The sequence below is a fragment of the Oncorhynchus mykiss genome, chromosome 22 (genome assembly GCF_013265735.2).
Source record: "Oncorhynchus mykiss isolate Arlee chromosome 22, USDA_OmykA_1.1, whole genome shotgun sequence".
Classification (NCBI taxonomy): Eukaryota; Metazoa; Chordata; class Actinopteri; order Salmoniformes; family Salmonidae; genus Oncorhynchus; species Oncorhynchus mykiss.
This window is the reverse complement of record NC_048586.1, coordinates 40,871,450-40,886,660: the sequence shown is the minus strand read 5'-3', so window position 1 is coordinate 40,886,660 and position 15,211 is coordinate 40,871,450. Positions and strand designations below refer to the sequence as shown.

Sequence of the window (15,211 nt, the reverse complement as noted above, 5' to 3'; positions counted from 1 at the left end):
GAGATTTTGGTGTCTCGGAGCCCTTAGGGTCCCCAGGAAAATGTTCAGAGGCTTTAGCCTCTAAATCTCAAATGTGAAGTTCAGTATTTGTCCAAAAGGGGGCAACACATGTCTATAAAATCAGAACTGTGTTTTGTCCCTTTCATAACCTGTGCATTACCAATCTTATGCTATTAACTCACACTTACAGTGAAATATTAGTCAATAGACCCATAAACAATATATTTCTGAGTCTCCCTAAGTCTGTCTCTCTTTTTTAATAGCAGCAGGTGGTAGCTGGTTTTTCCTGTTGGATGTACACATCTCCTCTCTGTTCTGGACCTGAACCCACACTGAGACTGTCTTGGATACTCTCTTTCTCTATGGATCTGATTTTCTAACCACTGGGAACAATCCTCCTCTCCTCCTCTCCTTCTCTCACCACTCTGCCTTTACTGGGACTTCAGACTCCTCATTCCCAAACAAACACTCTGTACGCCAGATATCCTTATTAAGGTCTCCTCTCCTCATGGCCAAGAGGAAAGAGAGGCTCCTTAATGCCGAACAAGTTCTTTTCATCTCTATCTCCTCCTTGAATCGCTCTTACTCTACCTCTGTGTCTGGTGCTCACTCTCTTTCTGTCTTTCTCTCCCTCTCTCGCTCTTTCTCTCTCGCTCTGTCTTTTTCTTTCTCTCTCTCTGAGTGAAATTGTGTAATGAGCTACTTTACTGTATGTTGTTGAGGATGCTGTCTCTCTGATGCTCGTTCAGTGTTGTATCTTGTGAAACAGACTGGTTTTCCTATAAGAGAAATTATGAGAAAAAATGTTTTGGAGGGCCACATTTGAATATGGTTGTTTAGGGGTTTCTGCCTGACACCAATACCCTCAAAAACCCTAGAATGGTCACAGACGTTGTTAAAGATTAAAAGACCCTGTTAGGATTGCAGTGCGTTTTAGAACCCACATAGGGTTACTGATGGCTGTCTGCATCACTTTCAATAGTAGATGTTAGTGTTTTGAAAGTAGCACTTTATTTCATAGTGAATTTTGTTGATTTCATTATTTACACAACTTTGATATATCGGCTATTTATTTTATACATTTTTATTTATGCAACATTGATGTTAGTCATTTGAAAATTTGCCTTGACAATATCACACACCAGTGATGTAACATGAAGAGTTCATGATCAGAGATGACTAATCTACTCTATATATACAGTATGTTTCTCATATGTTTTTGAGAAGCACATGGGTGAGATACAGAACAACTATCTCCTTGTGAACTTTTAGAATTCCAATTATGTATCCAATATGTGTTTAATCATTGTCAAGCTACAGGAGCAACAGTCTAAAACTGCATTGGTTTTGTTGAGATAAAACCTTGAATTTCTTCCTAGGTTTCAGGGGGAGTTGACTCTTTTAATATGTGTCACATGCAAACCCGAGTCGAAATACTTGAATGAGGTGATACGAAGCCAAATCTGAGGGATCGTACAGCTTAGGGAAAATATTCAAATGTGAGGAGTTAGAACTAAAAGATGGTCATTCTATTCCTTCCTTTGCTGGGTTTCCTGTTGGTGTTTTAGACTAGATCGTTTCGCATACCAGGCTGTTATTTAAAGCAGAGTGCATTGTGAATAACTGACCTTTTGTAAATGAAGGTATAGGATCACGTACCAAAAAGATTATTGAATACCTGTGGTATTTCGAAGTTGATGAGACCTGTGATTGGTTGGTTCTGCCATGATGCTGATCATCCAATCAGCACATTGTGCTGTGTATGGGTTGTCTGAACTGGAGTATTTGAGTTATAGGGTTTATTAGGGGTTTTATGTTTGGTCTTTTTAGATTTACACTCTCCCCACAAGAAGTAACGCAATCAGAATGGTTTATAAATGATAAATGGTTGTCATTGTTTTCACTGGTCTATTTCCTCCACGTCCACTTGTGATCCACTTGTGATCCACTTGTGATCCACTTGTGATCCACTTGTATTCACAGTGCTAAGTGATAGTCAGACAAATGTTGATGTAGATATAGGCTCTCTCTAATGTATCAAATGAAGTGCTTTGTTGGTATCGATGCTTTGCTGATATTGATGCTTTGCTGATATCGATGCTTTGCTGATATCGATGCTTTGCTGATATCGATGCTTTGCTGATATCGATGCTTTGTTTGTATCGATGCTTTGCTGATATCGATGCTTTGCTGATATCGATGCTTTGCTGATATCGATGCTTTGCTGATATCGATGCTTTGCTGATATCGATGCTTTGCTGATATCGATGCTTTGCTGATATTGATGCTTTGTTCATATCGATGCTTTGCTGATATCGATGCTTTGCTGATATTGATGCTTTGTTGGTATCGATGCTTTGCTGATATCGATGCTTTGCTGATATCAATGCTTTGCTGAAATCGATGCTTTGTTCATATCGATGCTTCTTTCATTCTAGTTCACAAAGCCAAGTATTTTTCTGAACTTTGTATGAGGTTTAAAACAAAAAGGCAGTCTGAAATAGCCCACCACATTATGCTGTTGTGAAATGTGTTCTATTACGGTGTCTTTAAACAGGGTAGATGGCATTCTTTCACCCTTCATACTTGCTTCCTGGTGAAAGTCATCAATTTATTTATGTTCCTGGTTTGATGTCTTATAAATATGATTGACCTGTCCTTAAGGTATTAATTATCATGATGACTGAATGATGACTGCTGTCTTCTGTCAAAATACTGAGCTAAATGTAATTTCCTGTTTTTAATTTAATTTATCTGATCGCCTCTCTCTCTGTCTCTCTCTCTCTCTCTCCAAGTGTCTTTGGGCACTGTTAGAAGGCCTAACTCTTTGTATGATTGAGAGGTTTGTAAAGCAAGTGTTTCTGAGGCAACAATGCACTGCAAGTGTTTCGTGACTGAGACAGGGGAAAATGTTGATCAGACGGTTTTCCACAGTTAAAGAGAAGCTATACAGTTGAAGTCGGAAGTTTACATACACTTAGGTTGGAGTCATTAAAACGTGTTGTTCAACCACTCCACAAATCTCTTGTTAACAAACTATTGTTTTGGCAAGTCGGTTAGGACATCTACTTTGTGCATGACACAAGTAATTTTTCCAACAATTGTTTACAAACAGATTATTTCACTTATAATTTACACAAATCACTATTCCAGTGGGCCAGAAGTTTACATGCACTAAGTTCACTGTGCTTTTAAACAGCTTGGAAAATTCTAGAAAATGATGTCATGGCTTTAGAAGCTTCTGATAGGCTAATTGACATCATTTGAGTCAATTGGAGGTGTACCTGTGAATGTATTTCAAGGCCTACCTTCAAACTCAGTGCCTCTTTGCTTGACATCTTGGGGAAATCAAAAGAAATCAGCCAAAACTTCAGGAAAAAAAATTGTAGACCTCCACAAGTCTGGTTCATCCTTGGGAGCAATTTCCAAACTCCTGAAGGTACCACGTTCATCTGTACAAACAATAGTACACAAGTATAAACACCATGGGACCACGCAGCCATCATGTAGCTCAGGAAGGACATGCGTTCTGTCTCATAGAGATTAATGTACTTTGGTGTCACACTCATGCTGGAGGAAACAGGTACAAAAGTATCTATATCCACAGTAAAATGAGTCCTATATCGATATAACCTGAAAGGCCGCTCAGCAAGGAAGAAGCCACTGCTCCAAAACCGCCATAAAAAAGCCAGACACCGGTTTGCAACTGCACATGGGGACAAAGATTTTTGGGAGAAATGTCCTCTGGTCTGATGAATCAAAAATAGAACTGTTTGGCCATAATGGCCATCGTTATGTTTGGTGGAAAAGGGGGAGGCTTGCAAGCCGAAGAATACCATCCCAACCGTAAAGTACGGGGGTGGCAGCATCATGTTGTGGGGGTGCTTTGCTGCAGGAGGGACTGGTGCACTTCACAAAATAGATGGCATCATGAGGCTGGAAAATTGTGTGGATATATCGAAGCAACATCTCAAGACATCAGTCAGGAAGTTAAAGCTTGATCGCAAACGGGTCTTCCCAATGGACATTGACCCCAAGCATATTTCCAAAGTTGTGGCTTAAGGACAACAAAGTCAAGGTATTAAGAGTTGCCATCACAAAGCCCTGACCTCAATCCTATAGAAAATGTGTGGGCAGAACTGAAAAAGCGTGTGCGAGCAAGGAGGCCTAGAACCTGACTCAGTTACACCAGCTCTGTCAGGAGGAATGGGCCAAAATTCACCCAACTTATTGTGGGAAGGTTACCTGAAACGTTTGACCCAAGTTAAACAATTTAAAGGCAATGCTACCAAATACTAAATGAGTGTTTGTAAACTTCTGACCCACTGGGAATGTGATGAAATAAATCAAATCTGAAATAAACAATTATCTCTGCTATTATTCTCACATTTCACATTCTTAAAATAAAGTGTTGATCATAACTGACCTAAAACAGGGAATTTTTTTACTAGGATTAAATGTCAGGAAAAACGGAGTTTAAATATATTTGGCTAAGGTGTATGTAAACTTCCGACTTCAACTGTATATAGCAGTTTGTTTTCTCCATCACATGCAATCGATAGATGCCCATCACCATATGTATCTGTCCTGTACCTATTGGCTACCACAACTCTTCTTTTTGGTCAAACCTGTGCAGGTGACGACTGCCTGGTGTAAAACTCAAATATCAGATGTCAAGATGTTGTTGTTTTTTAAAGATGACACTGAACAAGTATATTGTTTGCAAACAATAGCCCAAGGCTACTTATTTACATAGGCCTACATAATAATATTGGACCTAGACTGAACCCTTTGTTTCAGACAGAATAAAAAACAAAATATTATTTTAATCAATATGTATTTTTTTCTTGGGAAATGGTGTAATTTTCATATTCAAACATGTGCGGGGGAGAGTTGAGTCATGACATTAGCCCACGCAAGCTTCCACATCCACTTATCCTCGAGAGGCGGACAAAAACTTCACCTGCCCTTCAGCTCCGCCCTCCGGTTTGCTCTCCCGCCTCTTACCCGGTCCCACTGCGCCCGCTGCGCTGCCAACCACCGGGTAGAGTCAACATGGTTCATCCACCGAAGCTGTAGGCGACGATAAAGACACCTCTCCGTTTTCAACTGAATCCAGAACAGACACTGCCAAAAGTAAGTCAATTGCGCAGTTACACGGTGTTGCATTGGCTCACGTGGGAGGAAGCGCAATAAGTGATTGATAGAGAACAGGCTACAGTTTATATATAGGCACTATTGTCAGTATTACAGAAAACTGTAAAAACCATCGTCGGATATGGAAATGTTTACAGAAGTGTTCAATTGTGAGGAACCAGAAGCAGCGGTGTAGACCATGTCAAATATTGAACGTTCCTGCTCTGCACAAATCTTATCAACGACTGCTACATTCATTGTAGTCCATAGTCGTGAACTGTTATCCACCCAGCAGACAGCTGTTGGAGACATGTTTAACCATGGAACAAAGGCCATTGTAATTTGGCCCATTGACATAGTGTGAGAAACACTCATGCCCAATAGTTTACAATTCTTGAGCCATAGGAGAAACTACGGACATCTGTGTGTCTGTACTCTCAGCTATGGACTACTGGCAGAACGGAGAGATGGAAATGTTTATTTAGTGTCACTCACTGCCCATAAATGTGATCCAAACCACAACACAAAACTTGATTATTCAGCAAGTATGAGACAGAATAATGCATTTAGTATACCATATTGTGTTTTTAGTACAGTTAGCCTACAATTTGAATCCGTTTAGTTTTTTTCTAGTGGTCTGGAAACCACCCAACCAGACACCCAGACCCCTCCCTCTCTCTCAGTTCATGTTCAGTAATGACAGTTGCAGTGGCACATGGCCTCCCTCTCTCTGTGTGTCCTGCCTGCCCAGGGATCCACTGCTGACCCCTGTCTCAATCTGTCGCCCATGGCCAAGCCATGGCCACACAGCTTTCAGGAAGCAGAAAGGCACAGCCAACAGAAATATATTGCCTTTTGACAGTTTCTATAAGTGTATTTATTTGTAAGGTCTTGAGTATTGCTCTCACTCAACATATAGCTGTCACTCATGTAAATGTACAGCTGATACAGTATATAGCTCTGAAATCATACGCTACCAATATTTGTGTTTGTGTTCGGTCTTTAAAGATATTTGATATGAAACTAAATCTAACCAAGGACTGCTGAAGCATCTGCACTCACTAGATTAGAGGGTACTCTTGGTGCGCTTTGTCCAGACAGCTGCTAGGCTTCTCCGCTTGGTCCCATACACACCAACTGCTGCCACACAACTAAAACAAGCTGAAAACCGACTACTCCCAGACTCGTCTGATGTTATGTGTGTGGGAAGAGTAGGGGGGGGAGGTGTTGGCATCCCCAATGCCACCCCACATTTACTTGAAGAACAGAGCAGATGCAAAGTGTGGTAACCATAATGACGGTTTGTGCTGTTTGTGCCGTCATTCTGTCACCAAACTTTGCATCTGCATTGTATATATGTGGAAATGGTTTAAATGAGTCCCTGTGCATAGAGTTGTATAGTTTGTTTAACATGGCAATCATTGGTTTTTGTTTAACATACAATTTAAAGTTTAAAAAAACGGAGTGTCGGCATCAGACGTCTGGGTTATTAGTTTATAGTAAAGGAGAAGCACGTTTCAGTTTCACGTTTTATTGTCACATGCACAAGTACGGTGAAATAATTAACTTGCAAGCTCTACCCAACAGTGCAGTAATCAATATCAAAATAGGGAAGGGGGGTACCTAGTAAGTTGTTTTAATTGAATGCAGTCAACTGAAATGTGTCTTCTGCATTTAACCCATACCCTCTGAATCACAGAGGTGCAGGTGGCTGTCTTAATCAACATCCTCATCATTGGGGCCTGGGGAGCAGTTGTTGTTGGGGGTTAACTGCCTTGCTCAGGGGTAGAATGACAGATTTTGTCCTGGTCTGCTTGGGGATTCGATCCAGAAACCTTTCAGTTACTGGCCTAACACTCCTACCCGCCAGGCTATCTAATAAAAAGAATACATAATAAAAGAAAACACAAGACATTTTGTGTACAATGCAGGAATACTGGAGTAATATGAGACAGATATATACATGTAGGCGAGGGATTAGGACAGTGACTTGTAGCAGGATAAATAACTATAAACAATCTGTGAAGACAGGCTACTGCTAATGCTAATGCTATGAATAGATTAGATAACAGAATATGATTTTTTTAATTATTGTTTTACGACTCAAGAGTTTATCTGATAAGAACACATGTCATAATTAAGCATTGGTGATCTAATATAATATACCACCACCTTCTGAGTGGGCCTAATCTGAGTCTTGACAAGTACAGTAGATGTGTCGAACATGTTTTTTTGTTGTTTCAGCAAAGCAGTAAATAAGTGGAAGCTCTGGTTTCAAATCAAGATACTAAAGATACCGAAATGTATTAAAAATATATAAAATGTTTTTTTGTTTTTGTTTAAAAAGTATCTTCTTCGGAGAAGACATTGTGTTTTTCAAGAGACTGTCTGGATGTAACGAACAACAGAATGAACTAAATTACATAACAGTAACATTGTAGTTACTGTTATCAACCGTAACTACAATGTGGATCCAAGGCTTGTTCACTGTCCGGCTTTTCCCTATGGAGAGAGGGAAGGAGACAGATGGAGAGATGTATAGACGGAGTGAGAGAGTGATGGAGGGTGGCGTGGGGTAAGATGACCAGAGAGATGGCAAAGGTGGAGAGGGAAAGATTAGTTTTCAGTCTTCTCAGTTTTTAACCCCCCGTTGAAACCCCCTCCAAACAAACCTACTGTAATAAATCAAATGAAATCTTATTTGTCACATGCGCCGAATACAACAGGTGTAGACCTTGCAGTGAAATGCTTACTTACCGGTACCGAGTCAATGTGCAGGGGTACAGGTTAGTCAAGGTAATTTGTACACGCAGGTAGGGGTAAAGTGACTATGCAAAGATACATGCATTAATACTAAAAGAAAGCTACATATCATATAAACTATTATATAAAATAGCTGCTCACTTACAGTAGTTTGTGAGCATTTTCTTCCCTTTAAGACTCAATGGAATCTTGCCAAAGAGAATCAAGTTGGATGACCAGATGGAAACAGTTTTGTTCAGAAGGCGTTTAGATAAACAGCGTAGCGGTTAGAGCATTGGACTAGTAACCGAAAGGTTGCAAGTTCAAATCCCTGAGCTGACAAGGTAAAAAATCTGTCGTTCTGCCCCATGAACTAAGCAGTTAACCCACTGTTCCTAGACCAGTTGACCCACTGTTCCTAGACCAGTTGACCCACTGTTCCTAGACCAGTTGACCCACTGTTCCTAGACCAGTTAACCCACTGTTCCTAGACCAGTTGACCCACTGTTCCTAGACCATCAATGAAAATAAGAATTTGTTCTTAACCGACTTGCCTGGTTAAATAAAGACAAAAGGAGGTAACCTTAGTAAAACAGAACGTTACATGATTATGTCGTATGATAATTATCCAGGGTCAGGAAGAACCCACATCTTGTTCACATCAGGGCTTTGAGGTGTAGGATCTTAATGAAGCCATGTAAAACGGCTCAGCCCTGAGGCTGCAGTGCACATCCGTCACAGGTGTCACGCCATTGTCATGCCGCCTACCTACCGGTTTATGTCATTGACAAGATGAGGACAGGATGTCATTGTGTGTAGAGAGAGATTGATGGACTTCCCCTACTCAGGCTTCCCCCCCCATACTTAAACATAGTTACCTCAGGAAATCTGCCTCCCTGTGGGGTCTTGAGAAATCCCCAGTCGAATTAAATGCATATTAAATGCATACAACATTTCCACATTATTCTCATTTGACTGGTAGTTTTCCAACCCATGATGTCAAAATAAATAATCCCCATAGATGTGTCATTGTTGACAAAAGGGAGTGGATGAAGGGGGGTGATGGTCCCTGTCCAAGGGTGAATTTATGGCTCAAAGACAAACAGGTTGTTACAATGACTGATAAGAGTGGCTTACGACCGTTGGCACATGTCCCATTGTGTCCTACCTGAGGAAAACGTGTAGGAACTCATGAGGTTATCTTTAGTCAACATTTTAAGCAAGATAGGGTAAAGCAGAAAGTGAGGTGGGAGAGATTTGTCTGAAAGCAAGAGTATTTTTTTTTTACCTTTCTCTACTAGGCAAGTCAGTTAAGAACAAATTCTTATTTTCAATGACGGCCTAGGAACAGTGGGTTAACTGCCTGTTCAGGGGCAGAACAACAGATTTGTACCTTGTCAGCTCAGGGATTTGAACTTGCAACCTTTCGGTTACTAGTCCAATGCTCTAACCACCAGGCTACCCTGAATAAGAAAGTGCCAAAGCTTTATGTAATTTTGTTGCACTACTGACTCGTGAATACTTACTAAACTCTGTCAAGGATCTGCCTTTCAGAGTGGGAGTGGGCTCTCTCTGGTTAGTCTCCAAGATGGTGAATCACACGTGTTGTGGAAAGACCTCATGGAAAGACCTCATGGCCATAAACAGAACACACAAATCTTAATTTCCAATCCTGTCCCAAATGTGTTGATCTTAATGTTGGCACCTGTGACCAAAAGCTGTTTTGTCCTGGCAAAAGATGAATGCCTAAGCAAAAGGTTCATCATTGGACTGTTGAGTTAAGCGTAGCTCCAACAACTCTGACCCAGGAGAGACCTACGCAGGGCGTTGTCTGATTGAATCTCCGCCATGGCACTGCCCAATAAAATGCCCAGGTTGCAGCCCCATCACCATCACCGGCTTTGCACTCAGGTGACATAGGAGAAACCAAGAAAGAAGGGATTTACAATCCTCAACCTAGCTGGATAAAACGTCCAGACATCTCTATTCAATTACCTTGGCCCTGGGCCCAGGTGGGACAGGTGAAGAAATTTCATTTAATCTTAATCGGACAAGGGTATTCCAGGATAGAATCCAATCTCTCATCATCTCTACAGATTAGATCTCAGAGGAGCAAGGTCGATGAAGGTAGAGGCAGACTGACTGGGGCAATGGCCCAATAGCCTGCTCTTCTGTGTCACTGAAGGTTTGAACGGTCCAATTATACAGCCTATTAAACCAGAGAGAGAGAGACTCCACCCAACTGAATAGTTCCTCTTCGAAACTGATGGTGCTGAGTGAGTCAATGCACATGAAAAGTTTATATTTTGGTGTGACTGGGTGAGTCAATATTTCGGTGTGACTGGTCAGTTTTACAGAAGTACTTAAGTTGATCTACTGACACTTAAAATTAAACGTTGGCCTGTTACCGCCAGTGCTCTAAAACTGACTTTATTCCGAACAATGAAAATCCTATTTTTCATCCAAATTGGATGATATTTGGATGAAACCACGTCATAGTAGGTTGACCCAAGTATGAAAAATGACTGTAGTTGGTACATTAACAAAGTTAGACATAAAGTTACCCCCTCAGCATGTCAAACACTTGGATTCAGGAGGCAGGCATTACGTCTGGCTTTATTCAACGTTACGTTAAGGCAGAAATGTTATACACCAATGGTAGCGTCTTAAAATCGTATCTAATTTAAATATGTAACGCCTTAAAACCGTCATCACATGTGCTCATCATATAGCTTTGTTTACAAACTGTAAAATAGCTCATGCAGAACGTGGCAGAACGATACTGGTAACTAAACCCTTTTCATCTGGGTTGTGACTTTTAGTTAGCAAGCTACTTACCGGAATACTATTTTCCAGAAGAATGAAGACATCCGACGGCAATGACTGCTTTTCATTTTGGGTGGACAAGCTGCACTGAAAATGACGATTATGGCACGCGTGTGCAGTGCACATTTAGAGCAAAGTTGGGCAGAACATTCGACTGATCTTGCCAGGAAGCTAATCCTGAAGCCCGATGCCATACCATCACTGACAGCTGATCAGTGGATCTCGCAAGCGCTGACCATAGTGCTGTGATATGAAATCAGCTTCCCAGGCAACCACCGCAGCAGGAATGCTGTGATACGAAATCAGCTTTCCCAAGGCAACCACCGCAGTAGGAATGCTGTGATACGAAATCAGCTTTCCCAAGGCAACCACCGCAGCAGGAATGCTGTGATACGAAATCAGCTTTCCCAGGCAACCACCGCAGCAGGAATGCTGTGATACGAAATCAGCTTTCCCAAGGCAACCACCGCAGCAGGAATGCTATGATACGAAATCAGCTTTCCCAGGCAACCACCGCAGCAGAAATGCTGTGATACGAAATCAGCTTTCCCAGGCAACCACCGCAGTAGGATTGCTGTGATATAAAATCAGCTTTTCCAAGGCAACCACCGCAGTAGGAATGCTGTGATACGAAATCAGCTTTCCCAGGCAACCACCGCAGTAGGATTGCTGTGATATAAAATCATCTTTCCCAGGCAACCACGGCAGTAGGAATGCTGTGATACGAAATCAGCTTTCCCAGGCAACCACCGCAGTAGGATTGCTGTGATATAAAATCAGCTTTTCCAAGGCAACCACGACAGTAAGAATGCTGTGATACGAAATCAGCTTTCCCAGGCAACCACGGCAGTAGGAATGCTGTGATATAAAATCAGCTTTCCCACGGCAAAGATGGGGGTTTCTGATGTGAAGACAGACCCAACATACTGTAAGTCATAGTTATTCATTTCAAATCAATTGAGCATTTTGGGCACACAAAAATACAAACATTGAAAAGTTTCACAATAAAGTCCACAACCAAGTAATGCATTTTTCAAATTGAGTACTTCAAAACCCTCCAGAAAAAAACATTGTAGAATGAGTAGGTCACTACATCAACAAATTAATAGCATCATAACTCAGTAAATACAAATACAATGAATTCAATACCCATTTAACAAAAATGTTCCTTTTCAAAAACTAAAAAATTACAGGCTACGTAGACCAGGTCCTGCATCTTCTCTTCAACGAGGTCACGCTTTGACCCTTGTGAGGACGCTGTGCGAGCTGTCCATCCCAGGACCCCTGTCTGCCCAGTTTGAGAAGCCTGACAAGGAGGAGGCTATAGCTGGAGTTGTCTCTCGCTTAAATTTTGGGGGTGACTGAAAAGGGTACATGGGTCTATAAGGCTGCTTTCCCGCGGGAACCACGGGTCCCGACCGAGATCATTGCGACGCGGTCGGCATCTTTCATGCTGTGGTTGGGAGCAAGTGGTCAGATCAGACTTTGGGATGAAAATATTGTCCTGACGATTATTGAGAAACGGTTGTCTTTTTATTTGTATGCGTTAGCCTAGGCCTATCTATTGTAATTAAAGCACGTCTTTGTTGCATTATTCACACACTCTCAGAGTTCACTGCTTCTAGTTAAGTAACCTACCTCTCCTCCTAGTTGGGCGTGCCAGATCAAGTGTGCCTAGTATATGTGTGGTCTCAATGAAGTAGAGTAGCTGGTAAATGGTTGGACATGAACTGTACCACACACTAGAGCTGCGCAATATGGACAAAAATCCATATTGAGATAAATTACTTGAATTTATACGATAACTATAAATAGAACGATATGTTTATAACAATGTGCTGTTTGTTTTTAATTACCCTTTAAACTACTACTATGGTTGTAACCATCAATTGTCCCATTTAACAATAACCCATATCGAACTTCACATTTCTCTAGTATAGGCTGCTTATCGTAATGAAATTATATCAGCTAAATTCCTGTGATAAGTGAGCGGTATGGTCCGTGTCCACAGTATGGCCCGTGTCCATAATAAGTGAGCGTTATGGCCCGTGTCCACAGTATGGTCCGTGTCCACAGTATGGCCCGTGTCCATAATAATGAGCGGTATGGGCCGTGTCCATAATAATGAGCGGTATGGTCCGTGTCCATAATAATGAGCGGTATGGTCCGTGTCCACAGTATGGCCCGTGTCCATAATAATGAGCGGTATGGCCCGTGTCCATAATAATGAGCGGTATGGTCCGTGTCCATAATAATGAGCGGTATGGTCCGTGTCCATAATACTGAGCGGTATGGTCCGTGTCCATAATAATGAGCGGTATGGCCCGTGTCCACAGTATGGTCCGTGTCCACAGTATGGCCCGTGTCCATAATAAGTGAGCGTTATGGCCCGTGTCCACAGTATGGCCCGTGTCCATAATAATGAGCGTGTCCGTGTCCACAGTATGGTCCGTGTCCATAATAATGAGCGGTATGGTCCGTGTCCATAATACTGAGCGGTATGGCCCGTGTCCATAATAATGAGCGGTATGGTCCGTGTCCATAATAATGAGCGGTATGGTCCGTGTCCACAGTATGGTCCGTGTCCACAGTATGGTCCGTCTCCATAATAATGAGCGGTATGGTCCGTGTCCATAATACTGAGCGGTATGGTCCGTGTCCATAATACTGAGCGGTATGGTCCGTGTCCATAATACTGAGCGGTATGGTCCGTGTCCATAATAATGAGCGGTATGGTCCGTGTCCATAATAATGAGCGGTATGGTCCGTGTCCACAGTATGGTCCGTGTCCATAATAATGAGCGGTATGGTCCGTGTCCATAATAATGAGCGGTATGGCCCGTGTCCATAATAATGAGCGGTATGGTCCATGTCCACAGTATGGTCTGTGTCCATAATACTGAGCGGTATGGTCTGTCACGACTCCGACCGAAGGTGGCTCCCCTTCCCGTTCGGGTGGCGCTCGGCGGTCGTCGTCGCCGGCTTACTAGCTGCCACTGATTATTTCCTCCTCCTCCCTTATGTGTTCATTGAGTGCACCTGTTTTGAATTATGTATAATTAGTGAGGCTTTATTTAGTCAGCCGGCCCGCCTGGTTCCTTGTGCGGGATTAATTATTGTGACCTTCTGTGTTGTGTAAACTTGTGTGCACGTCTGTGAGTTACGTGCTTTCCCATTTCGTGGGTCTTTTCTGGACAGTTTAAGTCCCCCTGTTTGGGGCGTTTGTTTTGTATTACGCCCTGTGTTTTCGTGGGGTTGGCTTATGTTTGCCGTTGTGGTGCATTAAAATAGCACTCCCCTGAACTCTCTGCTTCCTGCGCCTGACTTCTCACCCACTACACTCAGAACGTTACATGGTCCGTGTCCATAATACTGAGCGGTATGGTCCGTGTCCATAATTATGAGCGGTATGGTCCGTGTCCACAGTATGGTCCGTGTCCATAATAATGAGCGGTATGGTCCGTGTCCATAATACTGAGCGGTCTGGTCCGTGTCCATAATAATGAGCGGTATGGCCCGTGTCCATAATAATGAGCGGTATGGTCCGTGTCCATAATAATGAGCGGTATGGTCCGTGTCCACAGTATGGTCCGTGTCCATAATAATGAGCGGTATGGTCCGTGTCCATAATAATGAGCGGTATGGTCCGTGTCCATAATAATGAGCGGTATGGTCCGTGTCCATAATAGTGAGCGGTATGGTCCGTGTCCATAATAGTGAGCAGTAGGGTCCGTGTCCATAATAATGAGCGGTATGGTCCATGTCCATAATAATGAGCGGTATGGCCCGTGTCCATAATAATGAGCTGTATGGTCCGTGTCCATAATAATGAGCAGTATGGCCCATGTCCATAATAATGAGCTGTATGGTCCGTGTCCATAATAGTGAGCAGTATGGCCCGTGTCCATAATAAGTGAGCTGTATGGTCCGTGTCCATAATAATGAGCGGTAGGGTCCATGTCCACAGTATGGCCCGTGTCCATAATAATGAGCGATATGGTCCATGTCCATAATAAGTGAGCGGTATGGCCCATGTCCATAATAAGTGAGCGGTATGGTCCGTGTCCATAATAAGTGAGCGGTATGGTCCGTGTTCGTAATTTTCTAATTATCGTCCCAGCACTACCATAACATTTAGATGGGTGGAGTGGTAGTCCATTTGAAACCAATTGAAAACTAAGATGGATAAGCCTGATCCTGGAAATCACTGTCAGATCAAACTGTCCAAGCTCAATAGACAGATCACCACTGTCAGACAGAAACCTCTGTCAGTGACAGTCTGACACAGCACAAATGCGCATTAGTCTCTATTCTTTCTACATCTCGCAGTAGCTCCCATTTTTTAAAATGTTAAAACTGTTAGACGGTGTGGTATTGCATACCACTTGTGGGGGCTATAGGTATATTACCCATTAGGATCACTTCTTGCGAGTCAACAGTTTGGCTGGCTACTTTATTTAGCCAACATTTGGCTTTTCGTCTAGCCAACCCCAATGGAGGAGAAGCA

The 15,211-nt window shown here is 42.4% G+C and overlaps 1 protein-coding gene and 1 pseudogene across 2 annotated transcripts in view; both read left to right on the top strand.

Moving 5' to 3' along the window:
• Positions 1–3,065, top strand: part of LOC110502149 — a 45,642-nt pseudogene extending 42,577 nt beyond the window's left edge.
• Positions 3,066–4,418: 1,353 nt separating this feature from the next.
• The window catches only part of LOC110501879 (ly6/PLAUR domain-containing protein 6B), a 47,067-nt gene continuing 36,274 nt past the window's right edge, over positions 4,419–15,211 (top strand). For both annotated transcript variants that reach the window (XM_036959330.1, XM_036959328.1), the window contains exon 1: positions 4,419–5,136. The gene's annotated coding sequence lies outside the window, so the exon portion shown is untranslated. The remainder of the gene's footprint in view (positions 5,137–15,211) is intronic.